This window comes from Streptopelia decaocto (genome assembly GCF_964273445.1).
Source record: "Streptopelia decaocto genome assembly, chromosome: 2".
In the NCBI taxonomy this organism is placed as follows: domain Eukaryota; kingdom Metazoa; phylum Chordata; class Aves; order Columbiformes; family Columbidae; genus Streptopelia; species Streptopelia decaocto.
In genome coordinates, this window is record NC_138655.1 from 80,130,799 (window position 1) to 80,145,490 (window position 14,692).

Genomic DNA, 14,692 nt, shown 5'->3' on the forward strand with positions numbered 1-14,692 from the left:
ATAGAATTCTGAGATTACAACCATTAGTCAGTGAGCAGAGCTGTAGTTAGTGTAGTGAGAAATGAAGTCACTGTTTTCCTCTTCTGCTAGAGAGAGCAATTAATGCAATTTACACACCCCACAAGGATGAGCACACCCCATCTTCATCTTCTATGGGTCCAGCAGTTAGAGAGAGATCAGGTTCAACAGGTCACTAGCAATATATTTTTGATGGAAAGCTACATGCACTTAATTTAAAACTATCCTTTCTCTAACATTCTCACTTTTATTCCAAGTTCAATTCTGGGTCATCAGGCTAAACAAAAGTCTTTTTTTGCCATTTAGAAACCAGAAAACTTTTTTGTTTTGGTTTGGTTTGTGATTGTAGTTGTTGTTGTTTTTTTTAATGTCATTTAGAATCCAGAAAAGTATTTTCTAAGCCATTTGAAATGAAAACTCTGTGGAATGAAGATTTATTATTTTAAAACATTATTAGTATTTCAGATTACCATCTGTATAATATCATATAGATCCTATCAATACAATACATAAAACATGGGTGAGAACAGATATAGCTCAGGTTATAGTGTGTGCCAGGAATAGCATGTTCCCAAAGGTCAGATTTAGCTGTGGTCACACAATTTAAAAGAAAAAATAAAAACTGTAGGTATATAGGCACAAACTTTAACAGAATCATAGAATCATTCAGATTGGAAAAGACCTTTGAGATCATCAAGTCCAACCATTAACCTAGCATTGCCAAGTCCACCACTAAACCACATCTGTAAGCACCACATCTACATGCCTTTTAAATACCTCTAGGGACGGTAACTTAACCACTTCTCTGTGCAGCCTGTTGCAGTGTTTGATAACCCTTTCAGTGAAGAAATTTTTTCCTAATATCCAATCTAAGCCTTCTCTGGTGCAACTTGATCTGCCACCTGGTGTCATGGTCATAGAACACTCTTTGGCATATTGTTTTCATAGACAGATAAACAGCCTTAGGAACTAGAAGATATGGCCTAACGTGTTTAACATACGATGAAGCACCTAGTTAGATTTTTGATTTTTTTTTTTTTAATTAAAAATACTTGTCCTTTAGTCTTTGGACACAGTAATAACAGGAAAGTCAAATGAGTAAAGGTATATTACATTATTTGCCAGCTGGAAACATACCAATTGATTTAACATTTTGTCATACTACTGTAATGATAATTGGACAATAGTATACTGAAAAATCTCTTATTTTCCATGGCATATGAGATTATTCACATATCATTACAGTAAATACAAAAAAAAAAAAAAAAAGCACTGTTAAAGATATTTAGATTGTGTTCATTTTGGAATATCTTGAATTATAAAAAAAAAAAGTATTATTCTAATAATTTTTATAGTGTTCATTGGAATGTGTATTTATGGTAAATATCTTAATTTTATTCATTGAGAACATATTCATTTAATTGTGTATGCATAATTTATTTTTCCTCTGTGCCAAATATAGACAAGAAAGTTCAGTTCCAGAATGGAATTTTGCTAGTACTGAACATATGGATGAAAAAATTAGTATTTTTCTTAACAATAGAAAAAACCTCCAGTGCAGTAACTTTCAGCAATATTCATGCATGTCAGCGTCCTACTTTGATGTTTTGAAATACTTATGCATGCATGCATGCAATAGGGACTAAATCATCAGGGATGAAATACAGCATAGTTTCACTGAAAATAAATCTGCATTGCCTCTGAGGCTGAGCTAATTTGTGTATCTATGTAAGAAATGTATTCAAATTTTACTGAGAATCTCCCATTCCACACTGTAAACCAAACTACATTTCTGTGTGGAAAAAGGGACAGAGGAGGATATTTCCCTTTGGATTATATTACAATACACTGAAATTCTCCTGTGGTCCCTTTTAAGGTACAGGTCTACAACCAAAAGAGTCCAAAATAAATGCCTGTAAGTAAGAAGCTGGATCTGAACCAGTATCCTTGATTCAACAGGTAAGTTTAGAGATATATGTAACCAGACTTTAGCCTCCAAACTCCGCAAACTAGGAACTCTGAACTATAGGGAATAAACTCTAAAAAGCCCTACAGTTATCCCTTCCTCCTAACACAGTGGGTCTTATTCTGCTCTGCTCTGGCTCTGCCTCTGCCTGTATTTTACTCACCATCTTCACTACATTTTTAATCCTAAACAGAGTCTGAGCTCTCCCTGACAGAACTGCACAGTGCTAAATACTATCAGGGACCTAGGTTGCCTTTGCCCTTGTACATGGAAACTGCATTGGGAAACATACGGTAAAACTTTAATGCCTTAAAGAGGTTACACCTGCAGTGGATACTAACAGGGTAACCCTTATTAACCAATGGTGACTCCTCTTCCTATACAAAGGATGAAGAGTATCTAGAATGAGTTTTAATAAAACTCATTACATGTGCCATTTAAGGAAGGATAGGATGTAGGAAATCTAAACAGCCAAAATGAGAACAAACACCCCTATCTGGAATCCACAGTCACACTTCTCTTACCCAGGAAGCTCCTGTGGTATGTATTCACCCATTTTCATGGTAGTCTGTTTACCCATATCTAAATGACTGAAGCCATTATCCATCAATTTGTATACAAAATACAAGCCAAACAAACAATCAAACAAAAACACTGGAGAAATTCAGAAAGGCAATAATCAGAAATTATTTAGCAAGCTCTGTAAAAGCACTGTGGTGCACAGAGCCATATGACTTATTTTTGTCTGTTCTGAGGAAAAAATTAGTACAGGATTCGAACTGCAGAGCTGCTGTTACCAGGATTTTAACTCACCATGTGGTCTCAGCTTTTCAATTCCATCTTCTAAAACCTAAAGTGGAATTTGATCAAATGCCAAATTGATTTTAGAATTGCTTTTATGACTTATGAAAGCATTGCTCAATTTTGGATCCTCCGCATACATTTATCTTCAACTCTGTCTCTGCACTAAAATTCTGTGCTGTTGTTTGAGAATAGTTTGACCATTCTAAATTAAAGGAGAACTCACTTATCTTTGCCATGTGTACTGACAGAAGCACTGATTTCTGGCTTTAGGCTGAAATGCTCACTAAAACACATCATAAATCTAAACCTATTTTACCTTTTGATGTTAGCTATGTTGTAACTATAGTAGGACATTCTTGGTTTTGTATTTAACTCCACTGGTGTTGCTAAATGATATATGTTGTGGAATAGCATTGTATTACATATGTTCAAAAAATAAGGTTGTATAATAAAAGAAAAATAAAGGAAAATGGAGAAGGAAGAAAGGAAGGAAGAAGAGAAGAAGAGAAGAAGAAAAAGGGAAGGACGGAAGGACTGGAGGAAGGGAGGAAGGGAGGGAGGAAGGCAGGGAGGGAGGAAGGGAGGGAGGAAGGGAGGGAGGAAGAGAGGAAGGCAGGGAGGGAGGGAGGAAGGGAGGGAGGGAGGGAGGGTGTCGCGATTGAGAGACGGGGACGCAGTTTGATGCAAACAAGTGTCCGATTTATTGATCAGAGGCGACACATTTATATAGTCTAAGGCTAACGTGTTACATACTGATTAGTTACTTTTTACAAAGTTAGTTCGGCTGAGAAGGTTTTACAAGCTACGTTCCCATCGCTAATAGTTGCTAATAGTTGCTAGTTTCATGGTCATAAGATATACTCTGTTGCAAGGAGAAGACACCTGTTTATCACAGTAAGTCCCTTGTTCTTTGTTTTAGCTTCAGCACGTTGTAATTTTCCACTGCAGCACATTCCCACTGTTGTCATGGCCTACTCTTACAACAGACTAGCTAACTTATTATATATATATATAAGACTATGTTATAGATCAATTCACATCATATGAATTTAGACAACCCACAGGAGGGAGGGAGGGAGGGAGGGAGGGAGGGAGGAAGGAAGGAAGGAAGGAAGGAAGGAAGGAAGGAAGGAAGGAAGGAAGGAAGGAAGGAAGGAAGGAAGGAAGGAAGGAGGGAAGGAGGGAAGGAGGGAAGGAGGGAAGGAGGGAAGGAGGGAAGGAGGGAAGGAGGGAAGGAGGGAAGGAGGGAAGGAAGGAAGGAAGGAAGGAAGGAAGGAAGGAAGGAAGGAAGGAAGGAAGGAAGGAAGGAAGGAAGGAAGGAAGGAAGGAAGGAAGGAAGGAAGGAAGGAAGGAAGGAAGGAAGGAAGGAAGGAAGGAAGGAAGGAAGGAAGGAAGGAAGGAAGGAGAAAGTTTTTGTCCAACTTCTTGGTACCCAAATCTCCCAAAGAGGTCAGTGACATTGACACAGTATGCAGAAGATTATGACAATATGGAGTCCTTGTGAAAATCTCACCCCCCAAAAATATAGTTCCAGGACCATCTTAACTAGTACTAGCAAACTTTGAGACAGAGGTGTCCCAGGTTATCTAACAAACAAGAAATTTGATTCACATGGGACTGGTTTGCACTGTTAGGGTAATGGTTTATTACTTCCATGATGTGTGGAGTTCTTTTTCATATTGATAAAGAGGTTCATAGTAATTAGAATTTGCTCTTGAAATCTCAGCATTTCCTGATCATCTTGAAAGCAGGCATGCCAGACAGAGGAAAGAAAGCCATCTATAAACATCATAATCTTAATTTGTAAAGTACAGTCAGTCTATACATCAATAAAATTAATTTAACAATGATGTTCTTAAGATTAAATAAAAATGTTAGTCTGCATGCCAAACTGTTATTTTCTTGTTGGTACTTGAGTCAAATGAGGAAAATTCAAGGTATACACAGAAGAATCATTAAGGCAGTCAGAAAGCTTATGAAAATAGCCACATAGGTACCAAAAGACACAATAATTACCATCAGCAGAAATTAATTTGCAAAATGTAAAAAAATCGAAAACAATTCTCAATATCAGAAACACACTGCCTTGGGTAAATAAAAAGCATAAGAATTTGCACACATCCTGGAGCAAGAGTGAATGATGGGAACTGAAGCAGAGTTAAAACTGACACATTTGAACAATAAATTTTAGTGGTTGCAGTCTAAGCAGCAATTTGGCATGGATTCAGACATGAAGAATAAAATTATCTAAATGCTGCAGTGATTGCCCAAAATGAATACCAAAAAAGATTGCATGGGATTGGAATGACTTATAAGATGTAGAATTTTTGAAAAAAAAAAAAAAAAAGAGCAATTTTGACACTGTGTTCTAATGTAAATGATATCAGTTAAATTAAAGTACACTAGTTGTTTTCAAAATAATTCTGGTGATGTCTGAGTCAGGCACACATACCTACAAATTATGTAGACAAATACATAGGCAAAAAAAGTAATATTAATGGACCCTGGAACTAAAGATGTTCCGTTTTCCTTCAGAAGTTATAAGCCTTGCAAAAAAAACCAAACGAACACACACCAACTTTTCTTTGAAATTTACTTATGACTTTTTAAATAAACACATTTACATGTAACTTGGAGGGTGATATGTTGTTGAAAAAAATCTGGATCAAAATATGTGATTTTTACCTTTTAATTACAGCACAAGTTAGTTTTGAAGGAGGAGTTATCTTTTCATTAAATTCTTAGTAATTCCATGGAAGTAATTACCACAAAAAAATTTTAAAGCTATAATCTTAGAATAGATCATTCAGAAGGATAAGAAACCTATGGAAAACACTCATAAAACTATTATAAATGATGAAAATTAAGCCATATAAATATTTGTAATTCAAATCAATCTGTAGTGTGAATGCCAGAAAACTAGGATTAGATGGATATTTCCCCAGTGTCAGAATATTCTGTAACTATCAGGATATCATACTCTCTACAAGGTTTCAGTACTGTATACATCAAAATAAGATATTAGATGGGCAAACCAATTAGATTGAAACATGGTGTCTACCTCTTTTAAAATAACCAAAAGTGGCATCTTCTGTTGGGAAATCATTTTAAATATGAACTATTCCACGTGGTCTTTAATTCTTTGTTCTTAGTTTCTGCATACCCAAGTTGAAATATCCAAAGTCAGTTTCACAGGTGCAGTAAATATCAAAGGGCATACAAATTGACATGAAATTTGTTCAAAGTAGAAAAATCAGTCTAAACAAGATTTTGAAGCTGAGCACTCAAATTCAATAACACTTGCAGATGTTGACATCCTTTGTGCCTTGTTGTCTTCTCTGCAAAATAAGGATAATTCAGCCATCTAGTCTGATAATTATCACCAATAATGTTCATGATTCACTCTACTATTTGAATTAGAGTATATTAAAATTGTTAAGGAAGAGATTCGTCATTTTGTATTTTGGTGATAATAAGCAAACACTTAGGAACACACGGTGAATAAGGAAAACACAAGAAATATTCAATTCATTCACTGAATGAAGCAATGGGGCATAATCACATCTGTGTATGGAGTGTGAATTAAAATGGCAAAGCCAGACTCAGTCATAATCCCAGGGCTGTCTGGGAAGATTATGGAATATTGTGGTGGGTTAACCTGCTGGCAGCCATGTATCCACCAAGCCACATTTTCACTCTCATTGCTGAGCGGAACAGGGGGAGAAAAAAAGTTGAAAAAAGCTCATGGATTGAGAGAAGAACAGGGAGATCCATCACCAGTTCCAGTTCTGAGCAAAACAGACTCAATTTGGGAAAAAGCATTTTAGTTTATTGCAAATTAAAAAGAGAAGAGGATTGTGAGAAATAAAAACAAAATTAAAAATTCCTTTCTCCGTGCGTCTTTCAGTCCCAGGTTCAATGTCACTCCTGAGTCTTCTGTCTTTTCTCCCTGGGCAGAACAGGGCGAGTGGAACTGGGGTTATGATCAGTTCATAAGACTTCATCACTCCCACTCTTCCTCCTCACACTTTCCCTCCACTGTAGTGTGGAATCCGTCCCATACAATACAGTCCTTCATGAACCTCTCCAATATGGGTCCTTCCCACAGGCTGCAGTTCTTCAAGAACTGCTCCAGCATGGATCCTTTTCACAGACTGTGGTCCTTCAGAATCAGACTGCTCTGGTGCAGATCCCCACTGGTAACAGCTCCTGCCAGAAAACCTGTGCCTTCGATGGTTCTTCTCCATGGGTTACAGTTCCTGTCAGAAACCTGCTCCAGTGTGAGCTCTCCATGACTGCACCTTCCTTCACTCCTCTCTCACAACTGCTGTGCAGAGGTTTTTTTTTTTCCCTTTCTTAAGCATGTTGTTATAGAGCCTCCACCAGTTTTTCTGATAGGCTCAGATTTGACCAGTAGCAGGTTTGTTTTGGAGCCGGCTGGCACTGTCTCTGTCTGGTAGGGAAGAATCTTCTGAGACCTTTCTTCTAAAAGTTCTAGTGTTGGTCCCGCACCAAGAAGAGTTTGAACTGGAGAAATGCAGTTCTGTTCCACCAACACTCCTGTGATTCTCTCTTGATATAAGGACCAAGGTCACACTGAGTATCGATGAGGTTCTTAGGGACATGGTTTAGTGTTAGAATTAGGTTATGGTTGGACTTAATGATTTTAAGGGTCTCTTCCAACCAAAATGATTCTATGAATATTTCAGGGGCCAGATCTTTCTATTGATTCTGCTCAAGGGTTTCTTCCCTCCCAGGTATGACTTCTGAGATACGTGAGCATTTCTTTGGGTAGTGCCTTAAATAGGGCATCTCTCTCTTCTCACAGAAGCCACCACTGCAGTCCTGTAGCTACCAAGATTTTGCCATGTAAAAACAATATCTATTATTCATGTTTTTAAATAACGTTTTATGAAAACCACATATCATACATCATCCTCAATTATGATACAGACAGATAGCAGAAGATTCTTGGCAATATCCTGTCTCAAGACATGAAACATTTCACAGCCGGACTTCTAGAAATGACAACATAACCTAATTTTCTCATGAGCATCCTACATAGAGTAGGAGGAGAGACATTTACAAAAACACTGAGGATTCCTTGAATATGAGTCCATTACATTAAAAAACAAACAAACAAAACAAAAAAAAAAAAAAAACAAACAAAAAAACCCACATCTGGAGGTAGTCCTGGTGGCAAAAATAGGTGTAATAACAATTCACAATACTATTTGCAATGTCAGCTCCATGTTTGGTGGATGCAGGAAGTGGAACAATAAAAACAAGAGGAGCTGTGCAATTGCATAGTTTTATTTTTGTCATGCGATGCAGTAATAGTGGGGGAAGATTGCCATTACTTCCTCAGTACAATTCACCCTACCCTTCACTTTCACTTCCAGTAAATCAATCTTACTAAGTTACATAAAACATAATAAGTCCTAGGCTTTTTACACAAGTAGAAAGAATGGAGATTGTCTCAGAGAATTTACTTTCTACTGTGTTTATTTCCACTAAAGTTAAAACAAAATTGATAACAAAATAAAAGCTGGCATAACAGAAGAAAGGAAGGGAAACATGAATGCCAAGCAGAAAACGTTTTGCAAGTCAGGAAGTTACATGGGGAGAGAAAAGAAAAGTGTACAAGAAAAAAGTAATCAATATGTAAAGAATAATTATGCTACTGTCCTGAAAGACAACAAATGAGACAAACCTACTTGGATCTCAGAATTTGTTCTTGTAAGAGAGGAGGCTGGAGAGCTACTATGGAAGGAGTGTCCTCTATTGTAGCTTCTGCTCTTTGTAAGTGTTGTTCTGAGGTTTCAACAACATGTGGACAAGTGTCATCCTCCACAGTATCTGGGTGCTTTGTAGTCTTAAATGTGTTTGTTTTCACAAGTCTATGTCACCATCGTGCAGGTAGAAAACACAGTGCAAAAGCACAGCGTCAAAAAGATGGAAAAACTGTACCCTTGAGAGTGCCTGTCCTCATCATTTAGGCTCTGGAGAGCCAGCAGGGAAATATACTTCCAGATGGTTGCTCAAGTACCTTTTATGCAGAGTGAGAAAGTAAAGTGGGAGAAAGAACAACAGGCACCTGGCCTCAGGTAAAGATGATGTTGGGAGAGAGATGTACAGTAAAGCTCAGCTCTTTCTATTAGCTGCACACCTATTGCCCACATATGTCCCCATGTCTCTTGTGCTGAATTGTGGACTTCCGTATTTTGGTATTGGTGTTGAAAACAGATCAAGGGCAGGCCTTTCTTTTCAAGTCAGAGAGGAATGTTTGTGAAGTGCTTAGCTCTCTTGAAGCAATATCCCAGAAGGTATCTGAATTTCCAAAGGTGCAATTTCCTGAGGACAATTTGGACTGGCAGATTTTGGAAGTGAGGTAGAGCTCTCCTTTTGGGGACAAAATGAGAAAACAATGTTTGCATGAGGCACTTTTCCCTCCATTTCTATGATTTAGCCTAAAAAAAGATAAATAAATTTATATAAATTCTAAAACCCAGGAAAATCAGAGAAATAAACCATCTCTCTACAGTTCTTCACCTCAATCTTTATGAACTGCTATTGTGCTAGAAAAAGATACCATGCAATAAGGCACAGAGGAATAACAGTTTCATTTCCCTGTTCCAAATTCTTCCTTCTTTGGCAATGGCAGTTATTTCTGAATAACAAAATCCATTCTGTGATCTTAATAACATATGCGTCTTTGCCAGCATGATATTATGAAAATGACTTACAGTTTCAGTAAGAGCTGCAAGCATGCAGCATGTCTGAAAATCCTTCTGGTTTTTAGCCTTGAAAAGATAAAAAAGTGCCCACCACTGAGCTATTGCAGATCAAATATATTCTAGTTAATTAATTAGAAAACTATCTTCTTTAAAGTACAAAATTAGGGATTCTATGTGCTATAAAAACACAATCAAATTCACTTAATTTTTACTCTGCAAGATCAGTATCATGGGTTAAAAACTCTATCATGGGTAGGTTTTGTATCCTGAATTGATAGCCACTCTTTTTCATATACCAGTCACAGAGAGGAGCATGAGAAGAGGAAAATTATGAATACTTTTATTTGAGAGAGAAGGCAAAGACTAAGGTGACCTATTTACTTTCAGTGGAGAGGTCAGTCACCTTAGAATATCATTCAGACTATAAAGGTTATGACCTCTATTTTTTTAAGTTGTCAGCAAAGACACATGCTCCCAGGGAAGATTCAGAGAAGCCATCTTAGAAGCCTACACTGGACCTATAAGTACTTGTTCACTTTCCCCTCCACTGTTCCGCCTCAACCAGCTTCAAAGGAGGAAGTAACCAAAATGCTAAAACAACTGCCTGCGATTGCGACATTTCAGTGATCCATGCTGTATAATTCAGACTGTTCATAAAAAAGTCTCCTGGAATACCTATACAGTTGTTGGAAACTGTGTTTTTAAAGGATGTGGTACTATCACGCAGTGCAAAAACTGCTGTGCTACACATAGCCAATCAAATAGAAACACTGATAGTGTTAATAAAGGGGTTCTCAGTCAGCAGCTGGCTATGGAGTTATTTCTGATAATTCAAGTATGCTTTGGATTAAGACATTTAAAAATACTCAGTAGAGCTACAGATTTATTTTAATCTAGGATTGAGATAGCCCAGTCACACAAAAGGGTTTCAAAATTTTAATTACTCTTATGCTACATTGCCCTAACAGACTCAGAAAATAGCTGCCCTGGTCACTCGTGCACAAAGTTAGTATCTCAGCAAATACCTGGGTCTCAGAAATCAAAAGCAATGGTTCAGTCTCTTCAAATCCCCAAACAAGTCAACTTGTAATAGCGTGTATTGTGTTTCTGTTTAAAATAACATGGATTTTGCCTTCACAGACAAAATTAACATGGAAAAAAGTAACCTATTTCTCCTTAGGAAAATAAATGCTTCAGTCTCTGAATCTGATCCTCTTTTCAGCATTCTTGAAAGGCAAGCAATATATTGAATATTGAATATATTTTCCTAATCTTCTGCAGAGCCAACTCAGCACAGGTGAGTTTGGATATATAAACCAGAAATCTTCATTAGTTTAGTACTGTGTTTCACCTATTATATCCATTATTTACATATACACTAATTGTAACTTACTTCTGTGTTTGTTTTTTGTTGTTGTTCTGTTTTGTGGGTTTGTTTTTTTTTTTGGTCTGTTTGTTTTGTGGGAGTTTTTCTTTGTTTGTTTGTTTTTGTTTTTTTGATGTGCCATGCTAATCCACAGCTGGCCAATTCTCTGCCAAACTATTGTTAACTTGGAAGCATCAGTACTCTGGGAATGATAGGAGTTCACCTTTCATGAAGGCTCAAATATATTTTTCTTGCTGAGAAGCCAAGAAGTGTCAATCGTGATGGCATTTTTAGTATGATGGCAGCATCTCAGACCAAGTCCTATATGTGTTAAAGTCAGAGTTCAGTGGGAAAAGAACCTGTCACCTGTCTCAGAGGCATTGGTGCTTTCTATTACAATTTTGACTGGTTTAAATGGTGTTACAAAAAAAAATACAACAGCTAATGACTGGGGTGGTGGTTTTTTTATCATTATTTCAGACTGAAATCATTACAAGCATTCACAAAATGCATCATATGGAGACCCCCTTTGATATCAAGGTTCTGCATTTCTGAAGTCCATAATTAATATTGGAGACATGTTAGAATGTAGCTGGAGGTAGACTCGACATCAGTGCAAAGAGACTTTTCCCTGGAATTTGTCAATATTAATTTGTCTACTTGTATTATGTTGAGTGAAATAATTTTCTTGGCTTCTTTTCACTGTATGAATATATGTCACTTTACAGCATTAAAGTCACATAGTATTTAGGAACTGTCATATTTACCAAAGAAAAAAATGATTTATAACCCAGCTGTTAAGAGCTGACAATTTGAGAATTTTAGAGTCTAAAAGGATGCTTAGACAACAAACTTATCTTTTACATGTTTTAGTCACATTAGGTTGGTAAAGAAATAGAATTCTAGCAATACAGAAAACATAGCTAACTGTTACTAATCTTGGTCTAGAGGGTTTCTTTCCATTGTCGCTGGGTAGACTATAGTGCCATGCACAGCATAAAAGAAGTAGAATCATATTGACCCAAGAGACTTGTCTTTAAAAACATTTGAATTTTATCAAATATATGACTGTAGACTGACAAATGCTTCAACAGATTTTCTGTCTCATGTTGTGTCTCCGTGAAGATGAGAAGCCTGCAGCTCGAAAGTACTATTTTTAAAAAATTTTATCTCTTAGAGTGTGAGTGGTGAGTGGTAAAAAAAAATCAGCAATTATTTCTTAAATTAAGTGGCACAAGCTGTAGATGTACCTCTATAAGCCTAATGTTTTATTCAAACTGATTGTGAGCTGAGAAACATTATACAGAGAACACCACAAGGAACAGAAACACATATCATAAATACCCTGACTGCTGTGGGCATTTTTATGATAGTTGTAAACACAAACAGGTATAAAATTGCACTTAAGATTTCTGGTTTATGAATACTCTGACAACATGTGCAGCTGTTTAACTCATCCAATTGGTTTTAGAAACACCAATGTATTTTGTTACTCCAAAATATTTTTGATATGTTTTTAATAGCTGTAGTTCTGATTACTTTCTTTACAGAAATATAAAAATACCAGTCATGCAAGAAGTCACAGACATGAAGTGAAAGAACCATAATTAAAGCTGAAAATCTATTATTATTAAAAACAAACGAACCAAACCAAAACCACAAAAACAAAACAGTGAGGTAGAGAAAGCAATATTTGTCTAAATAAACAGAAATGTAACTGAAGATGAAGCAGCAAAGGAACAGGTTTTCAACACATGCAAAGAGGATGTAATAGGATAGGGCAACTACCAATGCATTGAAGCTGAATACAGATCTGGAGAGCCTCAGATTTTTTTCATTACAAGCTGCATTTCTGAACAGTTATTCTGTGGCAGCTTTAAATATAAACATTCTTTTAACTTAAAATTTGGAGATTAAGCATTTGAAAGAAAAAGGCTTTTAAATATTTATTTTGTTACTGCAGTGTAGCATTCAACAGGAAAATTGTCTAATTTGAGGGAAGGTTTCTCCTAGTTATGGCAATGACTTTGTCACTTTTTTACTGATTTATTTGAATGACTGAATATAGATAAGAAGGCTCCCATTTTCCAGAAAACTGGAATTATAATTCCTATTATTTTAAACAAAGAAAGCATACTCTGTATTTTTCCCACTAAGTATGGAATTATCTTATACTGAGGCATGATACGCATATTCTAACTAAAGTATCAGAAGAATGAGAATAATTAGCACCAGTTTTCTGATGTTATAATAAATGAGTAGAATGTGTGAGTGTGAGTAGGCTTTCATATTCAACCCTAAGGTATGGATTTATTTTATTAAATTTAAGAAAACTATTCCTAGTGCTGTCAGTCATACAGTTTTCTTGGTTTCAAATGGACTACTGTGCTTTATTTTGTAAAAGTAAAATACTAGACAAACTTATTGGACAGAGTCCTGATACCTCATTGATTACAGTAGCCTGGAAACCACTCAACACAGTTTAATGAGCATAAAAGATGATGGAAAACATAGTTCAGTCACTAAAATAACTGCTGTCTTTAAGAAGAGGGCTCAAGCCCACTAAATGTCTCAGCAGGGTGAGGGGGATGTCTCACAGTTTTTTCCACAAACTGAAATAAAATCAGTATCACAGAATTTTCTTGGGTGTTTTTGTTTGACTTAATGCAAACACTATCAGGTGTTTTTTCCAAGTAAATCTAAACCACAAATATGGTTTTACAAATTCAGATAGAGATTGACAAATGCTTTAAATCATTATTTTCTAATTATAATATTTTAAACTAATTCCATTGACAATCTAATTACCCCTAATTTTGGTCATTTTTTGAGTTCAAAACATCTGGAATGTTTGTAGAAGATTTTTTTTAACATTTTGGTAAACACCCAATTTCAAACTTTCATTAAAAATATCTAATACTTATTCAATATAGGATAAAAACCAATAATATAGTGATTTCATTTGGCCAATCATGACTAACCATTATAACTTAAATAGATGGATTGAGTGCTTAAAAAGCGTTTCAGCCATCTGCAGCACATTGCAGTCTTCTGCAGAAATGGAAACAAATATATACACTGATGTTTGTTTTTAATTCCTTGTGAATTCCTCTGTGATAAATAAACACAGGCTGATAAAATGACCTTAGGCAATGCAGTATGTAGTTTATACTTCGTATGTGAAGTATTTTGTAGTGTAATTTAGCAACTACAGAAAAAAGAGATGAGAGACAGAAAGACAGGTTGCTGAAGGTTTCTGCCAGTATGAAAATGTACTTGCTTTTCCAGCAGACCGAAGGAGGCAATTTTCTCTCCTACAAATACACAGTAACCCTCATTAACAAGTAACAGTTGTTAATCTGTTGATCTGCTTAGACAACATGAATTAAAGGAAATGTACAAATAATGCAACCTGTCTACTAGATTATTAAAATTAATACTTAAATGGCTTTTAATGATTAAATGGAAGCAAGTTGTACCAAAAAATATGATTCAATGTAAGCCTAAAGAAGCTAAACTGAATCAGCAATAAAACCAACTCAGCACACCAGTTGACATAAATCAAGTTCTATATTGTTTATTTCTGCAGTACACCAAAGTTAATTGGTAGAAATGTTTCTGTTTTCAACACTTCAGTAAAAATAGAAAGTCCCAAGCAGTAAGGTTAACACCAACTTAAAAAAATCACAATGCAAAGATTTACTTTTTAAAAGAAAGAGGGTTAAAAACCTTTGTCCTATTAAAAATAATATCCAATAAGCCAAGAAACTTTAGGAAAAAAAAAATCATCATTTATATCAT